General features: G+C 36.5%; 1 pseudogene across 1 annotated transcript; it reads right to left on the bottom strand.

Moving 5' to 3' along the window:
- Positions 1 to 959: 959 nt before the first annotated feature.
- LOC308340197 (large ribosomal subunit protein uL11-like) lies at positions 960 to 16,789 on the bottom strand (annotated as a pseudogene). The gene is made up of 2 exons: positions 16,720 to 16,789; positions 960 to 1,462 (listed from the first exon to the last, which is right to left on the bottom strand). The product of its transcript is annotated as a large ribosomal subunit protein uL11-like (transcript).
- Positions 16,790 to 16,992: the final 203 nt, after the last annotated feature.

Here is a 16,992-nt window from a genome sequence, read left to right as displayed (position 1 = left end):
ATATTTTAAGAATATTTACTATCAAATTTTATTTCTTCTTTGGAGAAGTGGTTGTTTGTATATTGTACTCTCTTGCTTTGGGTTATTTGTCTTTTTCATTATTTTTCAAGCTACTTTTGTAATTTCTAGATATTTATATTTTTAATTTAAATATACTACAATTGTTTTCTTAAATTTTTAAAAGATAACTATATATTGTACAAAAAGAGATGGTTTTATCTTTTTCATTATAATATTTATGTTCCTTTTTCATTTTTCTTGTCATATTGTTTGTTGAGTAAATTGGGTATATAATTGCTTGAAGCCATTATGTCAAAATGGCACTGCTTTTAGAATTTATATTTGGCATACTTGGGGGTAGAAAAAACTCATTACACCATAATAAAAAGCGGTTTTTCAAAAGTGATACAACTTCTCAAGAGTATGATGGAGAAATATATTTTACTAAACAGTCATTAGATGAGGTAAGTCTGTAATCTAATGGCTTTCAATTTGTAGAATTCACTATTCCCCCTAAATCTTCCAATTTTTATGCATAAACTTTAGAAAACCTATTTTCAAAATGGAATTTTAGTAGAAAGCATAGTTCTTGAAGTTTCTTTTTAAATCACTGAGAATGGTAGTAGAGTTTTCTGGGTCCAGCTGTTACTTTGAACATCCTATTGAAAAGTTTACATCAAACTTTTGACTATTGATTTTAAGATATAGATTATTTTTACATGAACCAATGATTTCATTAGGAATTGCAAAATGGTTAATTTCTAAATCAAAATTTCTACATCGGTTATCATCATTTAAATGATTATTTCTAATGTAGTTAATTTAAGAATGTCACAATAAATATCTGATCTTTTCCTTTTGTTTAAAAAATATTAGTATGTATGCATGTATGCATTTATTTATTTATTTTGGGGGAGTTGTCAAATGATCTTTATTGAAATGATTTTCCTGCATGGCTCTTAACAATCTGGGCATTCTACTTCACCACAATTGATGTCATCTATGATGTCATGAGGGTGACTGACAGCCATCACCATTGTAGTCCACAGATTGGGCAGTTCCAAGGATCTCTTTAATGGCTCCAGAGAGTTCTACTGCTAAAGAAGGGTGCTGCATTTTTTAAGCAATGTTGACAAGTATCATCAAAAGTGGTATTTCCACTGCGCGTAATGTTTTTCTGCTTCCTTCTCTCTCTTGGCAGTTCCCTGAGGGTTTTGCTAATCAGGGCAGAGGCAGAGGGCACCGCTTCAGTCTGGGCCTGTCTGTTCTGAATGGTTAATCCTCAGACCCTTCCAATCACCAGTTGCCTTGGCAACGTCATCAACAACGTTCTTTGGAAGACAGACCCAGGGGGGCCTATCTTTTCAGCCAAGGCAGAGTGGCACCTACTTTTCACTGGTGAACCTCAGGTATACAACTTTGGTCTGGTTGGGGTTGAATTTAGGCAGCACAGTGGAGATGGCTAGTGTGGATTAACCCAGATTACAGAGGACCAAAGACGGTGGCATCATGGTCTCCTCCCAGCTGAAAGCACTTTTTTTGGTATTTAAAAAATTTTAGAGTAACTAGCTTGTGCTGCAAGTAATCCCCCAATATTGGTGGATGGTTTCATTGTTTTCAAACCCACCTTTATGTACTCTTGCATTTTCACACATTTGAAGTGTTTAATAATTCCTCCTTTTTTGCTTGAATTATACTATTTTAGGAAAGTGGGAGCTTCTTCTAGTTGGTTTTTGTGTACTTACAGACACAAACTTGAGGTCTTATAATTTTCTTGTCTTGTGGCACAAAAAGGTGTCCCAGGATCATCCCACATATCTCCTGCTCTAATTTCATTTTTGGAAATGAGATTTAGAAATCATAATTTGGATAATGGAGGATGAGGACAGTTCATGCACTGCTTTCTTTTTTTTTTTCCTAGACAGATGTAGAAAAAAAATGTTTTAAAAGGGAATTAATCACAAATGTATACTGGTATTTCCATTTCAAATAGGAGGTTACAAAATATTTCTTCATGTTTTTAGGACCAACCGCAAGGTAAGTTATTTTAGTTGGGATGGCATTGTTGTCATTCTTTTTTTTTTTTTTTTAAGATTTTATTTATTTATTTGACAGACAGATCACAAATAGGCAGAGAGAGGAGGAAGCAGGCTCCCTCCTGAGCAGAGAGCCCAATGCAGGGCTCCATCCCAGGACCCTAGGATGATGACCTGAGCCAAAGGCAGAGGCTTTAACCCACTGAGCCACCCAGGCGCCCCCATTGTTGTCATTCTTGTGGGAGTAATAAGAAAGACAATAATTAAAGGCAACAATGACAATCAAATGTCTGCTGACTACTGCTAAAACTAAGGCTATATTAAATTGTTTTTACTCTGAGAAATGTAATCAATGAACAGTACTATATACTATGCTAATTCTAGATATTCCCTAAGTGAAGTCCAACTTTGCTCCTATTATTAAAGGAATATTAAAACGTAAATTTTTAAGGATAGCCTTTGCCAATTATCTGTTTACAATTTCTGAAAATAGAAATGTATATTTTTCAGTAATATACTTAATGATTGTTACATTTTATATACACATAACATGTTTTTCAAATTTTTTAACCCTCTGAGTCCTCTGTTGAGATGAAATTGTACACAAAAGCTTGATGTGCAAATGAATGAATGCAGATGAACTGTGGTTGGGGAGGTTTTTACATAAATTTTGTTTCAGTAAAGTTGCCTAGAGTTCTTCCACTCAGAGGACTGTATTACCAAAATCACTTTAAATAGAAAAATAAAATTCAAAAAAATAATGCTTTGGTTTTGAAATTAGAATAACTGGCATCTAACTTGGTCATTCCACTTTCTAGTTCTGTACATCAGGAAAAAAAAAATTTAATCTATCAGAGACATGACATCATTATGCATAAATTGAGAATCTCAGAAAAAGATTTTATTGTGTTTTCAAAAATACTTTATATATTGTATGTTACATATAAATAAGGATTGCAATTGTATATTGAATATTGTATATTGTATATTGAATTATCATTTTCATTGACTATATATCCTATTTTTAATCCTGATACTACAAGATTACTAACCCTCCCCTTCCTCCTCCTCAAAAGAAATCTTACAGGATTGTCTTATGCACTCAGTTCCCAAGTGAATCTAAAACAATTGTGAATACATAGCACTTCTGTCTTCTAGGTGAAAATATGAGGCTTTATTGATAGAAGATGTGCACTCTTGTTCTGACTAAATCATTCTACTTGAGTTATTGTGTAAACTGATGCAGTACTGTACCTATTGAGTGTGGTATTTAAGACCTAGGATATTTCACACATTCCTATAAACTCGTAACATTGCTATAATCTTTGCAGCAAGCAGCATATGCATAAGCTATTAAGAAAAATTTGGCCCAGGAGGTAATTTTACCCTCCAACATCATTTAAATCTTTGATAGTGTGTATATTTTACATGAGATAATAGAAGCAATGAAATCTCTGTCAGAATAATTTCACTCACAAGGTAATCTCACATTATAGACCTTGAAAAAAAGAAAAAGACATTTGAGAGGTGTGTCCTTGTAAGCATTATTTTTAGTATATCTGGGATACGGGTTGGATGGGTTAGATGTCTAAATGTTTGGTTAATAAATAACACATTCAGAGACAATGTAGATCCTGGTTACTATGCACTGCTGCTAGCTCTAGTCCAGTCTCATCCTTGCTGCTAGCACACATTTGTGGAACTCAAAAAAAAAAAAAAAAAAAGGAAGTAAAATTATCCTGAAATAGGGATTATAAGAAGATTATTATTTTGGATGTTACATTTTGGAAAGGCAAGAAGAATGAAGGATCACCAACTGAAAGCTCAATAAACATAAAAGTTTCCGAATTCACAGAATATGTAGTGTGGCAACATTAAAGTACAGATAATTGAAATTTTTATTAATAACACTTTTAACACTTCAACAACATATTATTCTTCTTAATTATCTGTTCCCCAAGGGGAAAATAGAGGTAGGATCTTTCAGTAATGAAGTTGGGAGACTGTAATGTAAATACAAGGAAGGTGACAAAAGAAGTCTGGACTGAGGGACTCCTGGGTGGCTCAGTGAGTTAAGCATCTGCCTTCAGCTCAGGTCCTGGTCTCAGGGTCCTGGGATCGAGCCCTCTGCTCAGCAGGGACCCTGCTTCCCCCCTCTCTCTGCCTGCCTCTTTCCTACTTGTGTGCTCTCTCTCGCTCTCTCTCTCTCTCTCTCTCAAATAAATAAATAAATAGATAATCTTAAAATTAAAAAGAAGAAGAAGAAGAAGAAGAAGTCTGTCCTGATATTAGATGTAGAAACAAATGACTACTTAACAGCATTGTTTTTGGTGTTGTTTATCTATCATAATACCTGTTAGAAATTTTGTGCCTTACCAAAATGCATTTTGATTATAGGTTATCATAATTCCAATAGTAATGCTACTTTGTACATATCTCTTTGCATAATGTATTATTATTACAAATTTTTTTTTTAAGATTTTATTTGTCAGAGAGAGAGAGAAAGAGAACACAAGCAGGGGGAGTGGCAGGCAGAGGGAGAAGTAGGTTCCCTGCTGAGCAAGGAGCCCAATGTGAGACTCGATTCCAGGACCCTGGGATCATGACCCAAGCTGAAGACAGCTGCCTAACAAACTGAGCCACGCAGGCATCCTGTTACAAATATTTTAGAAGATAGATAGCAAGGCAAAAGTTAATGTAGTGATTGGTGTAATAAGGCAAATAAATGCTTAACCTGGAATTAACACAGTGCATTTACTTTTGAAAGAAACACAACTTTATTTCTAAGTTTACTTGCAAGTCTCAGGATTTGTTTCTCTTTGATAATTATTAGATTTGTTAGGTAGCCCTCCAACCTTGTAAACACTTGTTATATATTCATTTAGTAAATACCATAGAGTATTTCTGGTAAGAATATGACAATGGCAAAAATAATAAATAGTGAGATATATTATTAAACTTATCGTAATGTATTACAGTCTTTCTTTTGACAGAGCCTGATGCTAGGTAAACCTTCGGGGAAGAGTGAGTGATCACAAGGTGTATAAGAAAAAGTATGTGAGCTAAAAAGGGGAGGCCATCTGAAAAATAGGAAACTTCTCCTTTAGCAGATAAATAGCTTGTACCTGAAAGGAGGAAAATAAACTAGCTTGGTTGCTAAGGGCAACTCTAAATGCTACTTCTTCAAGCATGACATTGTATTGGAAGATTCATGTCTGTGCCTCTGCTATTTATCTATCTGCAAGTGATTAAGAAGATGCTATTTTAAGTCAGGTGTTCACACAACTGTCAGCAGTCATGAGTTGTGGTGCAGAGAGCATAGGCACATGGGCTTAAATTCTACAGCTTCTGTGAAGCCCAAGGCGCAAAAGTGAAAGACAGCGAAGACTAGGAACAAGAAGAAATGTGGGCTTCTTATCAAGCCGAATGTCGCCCTTGTCAAGTAAGGCTGACATTTGCTAGAATGTAACAGGATGCCCATCTGTTTTGGTCAAAACACAATTGCTGTACACTGGAAAATTACCTGAGATTAATTTGACATATTTGTTGCCTTGCGGCTCTTTGTCCATTTACCTTGTATAAGGCTTGCAAAAGAAATCATGGATATAAAAATAAATCAGGTTAAAGTTATAATAAAACATGTATAAAGATGCCTCAAATCCGTTCAGGTATTATTATGACTACTAAAATCTTATAATGTTTGGCTGGATACTATTTCCAAAGATATTTACGATTTATATTAGATGATATCCCATGACGTGTAAACATTTATAGCCATAATTTTATTTTTCCAGCTTTGACATACAACTGACAAAAAATGTATAGAATTAATGTGCACAATACAATGTTTGATGTATGTGTGCATCTGAAATGATCACTGCCAACCAGCTGATTAACACATTCATTGTTTTGCACAGTTACGGTTTTTGGTTTTTGTAGTAAGAACATTTAAGAACACTAAGACTTTCTTAGTATATTTCAAGTACACCTGTCTTCCTGCTGCACTAGATCCCAGAACTTATTCATTCTGCACAACTGAAACTTTGCACCCTTTCACCAACCATCCCCTTGCTTCCCCACCATTCTACCTCTGCTTCATGGAATTAGGCTTTTTTAGATTTCACATATAAATGAGATCACGCCAAAATTTAAAATCCTAAGCATTTAATGTTGTTGCTCTTATGGAAGTTGTGATGTTAATCTGTGCTGAAGGAAAACAACTACCGATTCCATTTTTCTAAGGAAATCATGGTCATTGAGAAAAGAAGGTCCCATTATAACTTTGGCATCTGGCGTTTTCCATTTGTACAAAAGGTTTTGAGGTTACACAATGGAATCGTAGTTGCCCGTAGAGGGTGCTTTCCATTCTACCACTAGAACGTGAACAAATATGAAAGCAGGCCCTCTTTTCATCTTTCTTTCCCTTGCATCGTGCTAGTCAATGTCTCTAGACAAGATATGTTCATTTGTCACAAATGAACATATCTTCGGCCTTGGCCTCATTAACTATGATGCCGATACTAAAATTCACAAAAATAACTTGACTCCTTATCTACTGTAATCTGAAATACAGTTCTGAAGTGTTAGTATAAAAAAAGATATAAAGACTGTGGAACGGGAATTATCCAGATAGAGACTAAAGCTTAGACATAGTCTGTACGGAGCATAAATAAACTTAACATCAAAGCTATCACTTTGCTTTGCACCTGCAAACAGATAACTCACCGGCAGACCGCTGAGCACAGGTGTTATGTGCTCAATTCATCTGAGACCCCTAAACAGAAGAAACTGCTATATTTACTTCCATGAAGGCTCTAGGTGGATGTTTATGATGCTTTAGACAGAGTGAAGTTTTCTCCATCCCTAAAAGTAGTTAGGTCCAAATCCAGTCCACTGTTAATGCCAATGGGACACAAAAAATCTGTGGTTATTACTTGCTACCTCAAAATCAATGGATCTGTCCCCAAAAAGCAGATGCAAGAATCGTATTATATAAAAATGTTTTGGACTTATTAGTGAAAGGGTAACTCTTGTCTAGTCCCAGGGAGACATAATAAACTGACTTTTATTTTTTAAACAAGTTCGGCTGGCAGCACCAAACCTTGAACCATGAAAGGGATACCTGTGTGAGAGCGAGGGCTTGGAGGGGTAACCTTGAGAGGGGTGGCTTCTCAGGAGCTGCGCTCAGATTCTTATTCAACAGGCTTGTTTGGGGCCCAGGGATCTGAATTACTGACAACCCTAGATCCCCTGGTGTTTCAGATGCATTCTGTAGGTTTATAGACAACCTTTTATTAAAAGTCACATTTCTGAGCTGTTACATGCACAATTAAAAATCACCATCTTTAAGAGCACAGTGTGAAGAATTTGTAACCACTATTAATGATCTATAGTTCCCTAGCCCCAAACTTTTCCATATTGCACTCAATCCCTCTTGGTGTCCCACACACATGACAAGCACTCATTTGTTTTCTATCTGCATAGTTTTGCCTTTGCCATAATGGTATATAAGGAGAGTCACAGCATATGCATACTAAGTGTTCTTTCACTGACAGTATGCTCTTTTTTTTTTTTTAAGATTTTATTTATTTATTTGACAGATGGAGGTCACAGAGAGGCAGGCAGAGAGAGAGGAGGAAGCAGGCTCCTTGCTGAGCAGAGACCCCAATGCGGGGCTCGATCCCAGGACCTGGGATCATGACCTCAGCTGAAGGCAGAGGCTTTAATCCACTGAACCACCCAGGCGCCCCTGACAGTATGCTCTTAAGAGTCATCCAAGTTGTTGTGTGTATCAGTAATTTATTTATTCCTTTTGGTTACAGAGAAATATTTCATTTTATGGGTAGACCACAATTTCTTTCTTTCTTTTTTTTTTTTTTTTTTTTTTTTTAGATTTTATTAGAGAGAAAGAGAATGAACTGGGGGAGGGGCAGAGGGAGAGGAAGAGGGAAAGAATCACAAGCCGATTCCCCACTGAGCACAGAGCCCTAGCAAGACTCGATCGCACAACCCTGAGATCATGACCTGAGTGGAAACCAAGAGTCACATGCTCAACTAACTGAGCCACCCAGGCATCCCAAGACCACAATTTCTTAATTCATTCACAAGCATGTGCACGTTCAAGTTCTTTTCACAATTATAGCAGGAGCTCCTATGAAGATGAACAAATAGGTCTGCGTGGACTTGTGTTTTCACTTCTTCTGAAATTCTTGGGTCTTATAGTTGTCATATGGTATGCTTAATGTTACCAAAAAGTGCCAAACTGCCTTATACTAGCTGTGTCATTTCGCCTTCCCATCAACAATGTACGATAAATCAATTTCCACTGCACTCTTGCTGGATGGAACGTGGTATTGTCAGCCATTTTGATTTTAGCCACTCCAGTGAATAGGCGAGGATATCTTTCTGCTAAATTATTTTTCTATATCTATTAAGAGTATATTTTATTTATTATTTATTTATTTATGTCACTTTTAGTCAGTTTATATGGTTAATTACATTGGTTATTTTTGAAAGTATTAAACCAGCTTTTCATGTTCGGGTTCAGCTTGCTTATAATCAATCATCCTTTTATTTTTTTAAAGATTTTATTTATAAATTTTAGAGATAGAAAGTGAAAGAGAGAAACGGGAGGAGCAGAGGGAAAGGGACAAGCAGACTCCCTGCTTAGCGCAGACCCTGACCCGAGGCTCAATCCCACAACCGGAGATCATGACCTGATTCGAAACCAAGAGTCAGACCCTTAAGGGACTGAGCCACCCGGGTGCTCCTGTTAAAGATTATTAAATCTCTGTTTACGAGGGATATTATTGTGCAGTTTCCTTCTTCTTCTAATGCCTTTAGTTTTGAAATCGGGGTAATGCTGGCCTCATGGAATGGATTGTGACATGTTGCCTTTTCTATTTTTGGTAAGGTTTGTGCACAATTGGTATTGTTTCTTTCTTGAAAATTTAGTACCATGCAACATAAAAATCATCTGAGTGTGTTTTCTCTGTGGAATTTTAACCAAAATTCAACTTATTTAATAGACATAGGGCTTACCTGGTTTTCTAGTTCTTCTTGATTATTATTTCATATGTTTATCTAAGTTGTTGAATATATTGTTATAAAGGTGTTTATAGAAGTCGCCTATTACCTTTTTTAAGTGTATGGGATCTATAGTGATGCCCTGTCTTTCATTCCTGGTAATGGTAACTTGTGTCCTCAATTTTGTTCCTCAAGCTTTATCGATTTATTATTCCTCATTATAATAAATTTTGATCCAATTAGTTTCTTCTATTGTTTTCTTATTTATATTTCATTCACTTTTTAAAATAAATGTGTTATTCTATAATCATTTTACATTTGAAGAAACTTTAAAAGACTCAGCTTTCCCTATTATATTACATTAATATGGTACATTTATCACTACAAATGAACAAATACTGATACATTATTGTTAACTAAAGTGCATACTTCATTTGGATTTCCTAAGTTTTTATGTAAAGACCTTTTTATCTGGTCTAGGGCCCTCCCAGGAAATCACATTATATTTAGTCATCGTGTCTCCTAAGCTCGTGGCTGTGATAGTTTCTTTACACTTGACTTGTTTTTGATGATCTTGACAGTTTCGAAGAGCAGTGCTTAAGCATTTTGCATGTTTGCCTCAATTATGGTTTTTCGGATGATTTTCTACACAGTTATGCTAGGGTCATGAGTTTGGGGGAGGAAGTTCACTGAGGTTAACTGACATTTCCTCACAAGCATGGGTGCCTGTTATCAACCTCACTTCTCACTGTTGATGTTGACCTTGATCAACCGGTTGAGCTGTGCTTGTCAATTTTCTCAACTATAAAGTTAATTGCCGTCCCCACCCCCACACAATACTGTCCTGTTTGGAAGAAGTCACTATGTGCAGTCCACATATAAGGAGTGGAAACTTATTCTTTACCTCCCTGAGGCATTTACATGATATTTGCATAAATTATTTGGGACTTGTTCTGGGTTTACCAGTGTACCTTCCAAATTCATATCTTTCTCAGAACATCAGAATGTGGCCTTCTTAGAAATAAGGCAATTGTAAATATAACTAAGAGGAGGTCATATTAGAGTCAGCCTTTGGTCCAATATTACTAGTGTCTTTATAAGAAGAAAAGAGACAGAGAAATACAAGCATGGGTGCCTGTTATCAACCTTATCAAGCGTCAAGAAGGACAATTGATGATGGAGGCAGACATTGGAGGGAAGGATTTGCAAGTAGGGAACAGCAAGGATTGCTGGCAAACACCAAAAGCAGGAAGAGACAAGGACACCTCTTCCCCTCGGTATCTTGAGAGAGACCATGCTACTGCCAACAACTTATTTTTGGACCTCTAACCGCCGCCACTGCAAGAGAATACATTTGTTTTGTTTTCAGTCACCTACTTCATGATGCTTTGTTACGGCAGCCCTAGAAAATTAATACAGAGTTCCTAAGGATGGGAAATTTATCTTTTCTCCCAAATGTATGTATTTATTCAATCATTTATTTTTTTAAATGAACCCCCCCCCCAAAATGGTACAGTGGTCCCTAAGGTTTCCTAAGGACTGAAGGTGAGGGGTTTGATGGTTAAAAAAAAAAAAAAAAAATTCTGCCCTTCCCTGGTGGCAGATGGTTTTTATCTATATAGAAGAGTCCAGTAATTTGCAACTGTGCTGCCAAAGTCATTCACTCTTTATACAGCTGCTCCCCTGAAGAAAACACTCTCAGGTCTTCTGCCCTGAACTCAAACCTTCTCAAGTGCATCTGGCAGAAGCCAGTGGGCAAGAGGTGACAGGTGGCCAAAGACATTAGTGAGTCTGTAGCTAAAGGGCATTCTAAATCTTTACACTGGCCCATATTTGACCTTCAATCTTTTGGGTTGTGTTTTGTTTTCATTTTCTTCTTCCCCTCTTTTATGGTGGCCACCCACTGTCTTCCAAAGGGAAAATATGTCTGTGTGTCCTATCTCTCCTAGAAGGCACTTGTGAGCCTTTCAGTTATGAGTTTATAGATTGCCAGGCTTTTTTCTCCTTGTTAGCGTGGGCCTGATATCGTCTTGTGGTTTTTAAAATCTTAAGTGGAAGTGGAATCTCATGCAGACAGAATCCTAGCAAGTGCTTTTCTTAAAGGGCTGAAGGAATTGAACATGCAGAAAGAAGTAGGAAGCTGCATTTCTGTCAGCAGTTATTTTATGAAAACTCAAGTTACTTTCCTAACTTCAGATGTATTGTTCACAATCTTAGAAGAACAATAGAGAAACCAAGGAACGAATATATATGTTTATATCATTTATAATATTTAAGTATCTATTTCAGAAATACAGTGGCATCTTCTGAATTGTCCTGATAGACCAGCTCTGGGACCTGAGGGATCAAGATTTCACATAACAGGAAAGTGTGGGGGGGGGGCTCAAAATCAAATTGGAAACAAATATTTTCCTCAAGTAAAAGAAGAGCAACAAGAACCATAAATCTGCCTATAACTTAAATTATAATTAAGTCCAAAATATATGCAGATTAAAAAAGATTCTAATCAGGAAGTCTTTCTAATAATTCCCTTTTTCTTTTTCTAATCTATCTTCACCATGGAATAATATTTATAGTCTCCTTATTCTCCACAGGGAATTTCAAACAACTTACATAAATATATTAATTTCAAGAAGAAAACAACACCGAAATGCTTTTAGAAGTTTAAAGAAAATTTTCCTCAAGCTAAAACGTGAAGGTTCCTATCATTTAGGAACAAAGTACCTTCTAGGCCCTACTGCTGACCAGAGATGAACTATTTCACACAATGAGGGACCACAAGGCTCGTCAGGAGTGTAGGACTTGAGCATCCTTGTGCACATGTCCCCAGCGGAACTGGAAGTGTTTAGTAAATGAAATAAATAAATAAATAAATGCATACCCAAGTTTTTTACTCTCTCATCAGACTGACAAAAACTTAGTTGAACTCAAAATAATGAAATGAAATTGAGCCAAAAAGAATTTAAGCTGCACATAAAGAGAGAAAGATAGTAGACAGATTTATTAAAGTGTGCAATAGTCTCCCTGGGAGGGTATTAAAAGCTTGATGTGAATCATTTAAAAAGGGCCTGGGGAAACACACACACATATGCATAACATTAAGAGACATACTAGAAGGACTCATTTGCACTGACTGACAAACCAGCTAAATGTTTACTTAGCTCCAATATTTTTGAAGAGCTATGATTAAAAAAAAAAAAAAAGGGCGACTGGGTAGCTCAGTGGGTTAAGCCTCTGCCTTCGGCTCAGGTCATGATCTCAGGGTCCTGGGATGGAGTCCCGCATTGGGCTGTCCGCTCAGCAGGGAGCCTGCTTCCTCCTCTCTCTCTCTGCCTGCCTCTCCGCCTACTTGTGATCTCTCTCTGTCAAATAAATAAATAAAATCTTTTTAAAAAAAAAGTTTCCTAGTAAGTATATTTAGAAAATAAATTGCAGGATTAAAGAGTTAAAACTATATGAGATGTGAAGAAAACTTGAATCATTTATATATAGGGTTGGAAAAAGGAAAGGACTTTTTACACCAGTGCCCCAAAACCATATATCATAATGAAAAAGTATACTAAACTTCACTAATTTAAATTTTAATTATTCTTAACAGCTAAGCTCCTAATCAGATAATAATAATAATATGATAAATATGGCATCCAAAATAGCTGATGGGAGCCAATATTTACTGGACAGTTATCACATGCCAAGTGTTCCACTCTCTACTTTATAAATAGTAGTTTGTTAAAATTGCCTAACAACTAAATGAAGTGCATGATTCTATTGTCCACATTACGTAGAGGCAGAGAACCTATGTTAGGTGTACTGCATGTCCACATTCACACAGCCGTTGGGCATTTACGCAGTGTAATGTATTGAAACCCAGGTCTAGGTATCCTAAATCAATGTTTCTTGGAATTTAATGTAAATTTTAGGATGAACCAGGATCTTGTTAAAATACAAAATATGATTAGGAATCTGTATTTCTAATAAGATCCCAGGAGAAGCTGATGTTTCCTGTCCAGCAACCACACTATAACTAACAAGGTTATAGAATACAGCTTTTTACTACTGAAGTGCCCTTGTTCACCTGTGCTTATCAACTAAATCATTCATAAATAAAATATGGGTAATTGTAGACTGATGAGATTCTAGCATGTGGTTATGTATGATGGGTGGTGAAGCTGGGATCAGGAGTTCCACTTAGGATAGTAGAAGTTTAAAATGATAAAAGGATTTGGAGACACTATGGCAAAGGCTTCCGAAATTTTCAATGCAGAAATGCAAAACGCTTTTGTATCCAATTGTGTGTCTATACATTTATTATAGAAATAGAGTCTTATGTGTGCTTAAATATATTTATACGTAAAGCATTCATTGCAGCATTACTGTAATAGCTCCAAAAAAATGGAATTCCCTGAAGTATTTAACAGTAGACAGCTTCAATAAAATCAAATAAATCTATCCAATGAAATACTGGGCAGCATTCAAAAAGAAGACATATATCAAAATTACCTTGTTGGAAAAGAACTCCATTTGTTTTTAAGCTCAGTGTAGGCAGGGGCTGTCTGTTTGATTCATGTCTGGAACGTCTATACAGGTGAAGCATGCCATTTACACAGCAGCTACTCAAAACCCAATAATTTTTTTGTTGCCTGAATGAAAGGATGACTTCCAAGATATTTGACAGAGTGAAAAAAATGTATAATAGTATTTTTAGGGTTTTCAGGGGGCATATTGTAAATTTGGGGTAGAGGTAGAATTGTATTTTTATTTTATATTTTATTCTATGATTTGGCTATGTAATGTCAGCTTTGCTATTATTTGGAAAATAAAATTAAATAAAATATACAAAAAGGAGCATCAAAAATATCAAGAAGTTAGAAAGTTAGTCCTCAGATTCCAGTGTTTTTCTTTGTTGTGGTTAAAAGGATGTAACATAAATGTTACCATCATACCCCTTTGTACAGTAAATGTACAGTTCTAGAGTGTTAAGCATTTTCACATTGTCATGAAGGAGAGCTCCAGATTTGTTTTATTCTGCAAATCTGAAATTCTATACCCATTAAGCAACAACCATAGTCTTATTTAAAGGAAGAACTTCAAGCTACTGTGTGGAATCAAAGATAAATTTCCTTCCAGACTTCTTCCACATATTTTATTCATACATTTAAGTTGGTGCAGCCAAAATTAGCCTCAAGCCTTCCCTTTTGTCATTTTTTAAGGCATCTACTTTGTTTAATGCTGTTCCTCAAAATATAGGTATAACCAAAGTGAATTAAATGTTGTAAAATTGATTTACACCGCTGTCTAGTTCTGCATATCAATTTTATGATATTAAGTATTCCACAAAAATTGTGAGACAATTGGGGATAAGGGAGATAGAACCAAAAGAAAATGGTTTATTATGTATTCTAAATCTGTTTGAGTATGTACCATGTAATGGCTATATTTATTCTTCAACTCCGCCAAAATTTAGTTGTAAATAAAATAGAACCTGCTCAAAATCTGGCAGAGGCTAAATTATGCGTCCAAATCCTAGGGCTTTGTGATACAATTCATACGATTTACAACTACTATGATTTTTTTTTCAATTTTAGAATATGTAAACATGCCTATTTCTTGAGATTGAGCCAGATACCTCTTTTAAATTTCTTTTAGACTTTCAACTGTTGACTGGGATATAAGGCTATTGAGATGTGTCAGAATCCCACAGACCAGAAACTCCATCCTAAACTCTTGACTTCTGTCATCGAACATATGAGTCCTGCAATGTTACGTTCTCTTGGGATAAGGTCACCACCTGAGAATCGGAAGAAAGTCATTCCAAGCTAAACTTGAACCCACGATATGGCAGGTACTCAGATATAATTAGAACTGCTCTTCCATTCATCTGATTTCAACCTTTCAAACTCCTTTTTTGTGCACTGAAATCTGACTGTGGAGAGTTGCACTTTTCAGAGAGGATGTTTTTAGAGGAAAAGGTAACTAGGCAGAGACTACACCTTGATGGTCTGGTCCTGAGTAAGGGCTTGAAATATCAGATGTACTTATGGCCAAGCTGGTTGACTCCACAGAGTTCTGATTCATTATCAAGGTCCTGTTTTCAGCTCGGGTCCGTGGGTGAAGGTCATCTGTATCGCCCTCCACCGTGGAAATCTCTGGAAACCTCTGTCTTGTTTTCTTTAGTTTGAAATCTGCTTTATAGTGTACCATTATTTGAACAATGACTTATATAATTAGAAACTTACCTATAAATTTCTATTTTTTTTTAAGATTTTGTTTATTTTTTTGACAGAGAGATCACAAGTAAGCAGAGAGGCAGGCAGAGAGAGAGGGGCGTAGCAGGCTCCCCGCCGAGCAGAAAGCCCGATGTGGGTCTTGATCCCAGGACCCCGGGACCACGACTGGAGCCGAAGGCAGAGGCTTAACCCACTGAGCCACCCAGGCACCCCCACCTATAAATTTCTAAAAAACATATGTTGGTTATAAAGGAACATTTTAACCTCTAAAATTTTAACAATGTAGATAAGTCTGAAATATTGATTTCAGGAAAATAACATGGCACAGAAATTAGCTAGATTAACATGGTCACACATCTTTTCATGAAATATTTGTAACGGGAACAAGAGAAAAAACAAACATTTTCAAAACTGCAAAAACCAAAAAGTTGACATTGTAAGCTAAAAATGAATTAGATTAACCAATCAGGAGAGTGCAAGGGTGAACATAAAGGCAATAATTCTCCAGGTATGGTCTAGGGTCTGGAATTATCAACATGACAAGAGAAACTTTAAGAAATGTAAATTATCAGGTGTATTGCAGACCAACTGAATCCCATGGGAGAAAGGTTTACCAACACATTTTCAAGATCTCCCTCTACCGCTCCAGGAGAATCTACTGCAAGTTACAGGGTGTGAATTACTGCTATAAACTATAGTGTAAGATACGGTAAATCACTCAGCACACTTTCATCAATGCAGGTAGTCTTAAGCTAAAAAAGGAGAGAGCAAAACATCAACTACACGGACTATAAATTTGACGTTTCCTCTTGTAGCCCAAGTACAATTTTAAGTGATATCAGATTTAATCTTTGTTCTCAAATTTCCATACCTGGGTTTGTAACTTTGGTAATAGTTCAATGGAGTTTACTATGTGTTTGTATATAATCTTTTTTTTTTTTAAGATTTTATTTTATTTATTTGACAGATAGAGATCACAAGCAGGCAGGGAGAAGGGGGGAGGCAGGCTCCCCGCCGAGCAGAGATCCCGATACAGGGCTTGATACGGGGCTCCATCCAAGGACCCTGAGATCATGACCTGAGCCCAAGGCAGAGGCCTAGCCCACTGAGCCACTCAGGCGCCCCTGTATATACTCTTAAACTGAGTATTCAATGATCATGGCTCGTCAAGGTTAATTGTGACACTGGTAATTTCTGTTGCAGTGCTCATCACTTGTGAGGCTGCAGGTGTGGCTGGTTTCTGAGAGCACTCCAAGCGTAGAATGCCCTCTGCTCTCCAGCTGAGCCCAAGATGCTGACAATACAGGTGCAGGAAGGGGTCACTGCTTAGGGCTAATTTCAGGTGGCTTCCTGAGGCTGTGATACTTTCCACAAAGTGCTTAATTATGAATACTGTGGAGTGATTGATACTTTTTTCTTCCTACTCTTACCTTGTTCCCTGTCTTGTGACCATGGTATCCCTACCACCACCCCCTGGTACTGCTGCTCGGCATTTGACATGGTCAATCTGAAAAGCTCAGAAGAAATGCAACATTTGAGCTAAAATATCCATGAAATTGCTGTAAAAACTAATTTGAGGGTAGGCAATTTTAGGCAAGTGTTGAGAATGGGAAAACAACTTTTGTTCTAGTACCGCTTTCATAGGACTTATGTAGCAGAACTAAACTAGGATTTGAGAAGTTTACATGAAAAAAATATTGCTG

This window comes from Martes martes, assembly GCF_963455335.1.
Source record: "Martes martes genome assembly, chromosome: 3".
Classification (NCBI taxonomy): Eukaryota; Metazoa; Chordata; class Mammalia; order Carnivora; family Mustelidae; genus Martes; species Martes martes.
The sequence above is the reverse complement of the archived record's forward strand: the minus strand, read 5'-3'. Positions and strand labels throughout refer to the sequence as shown.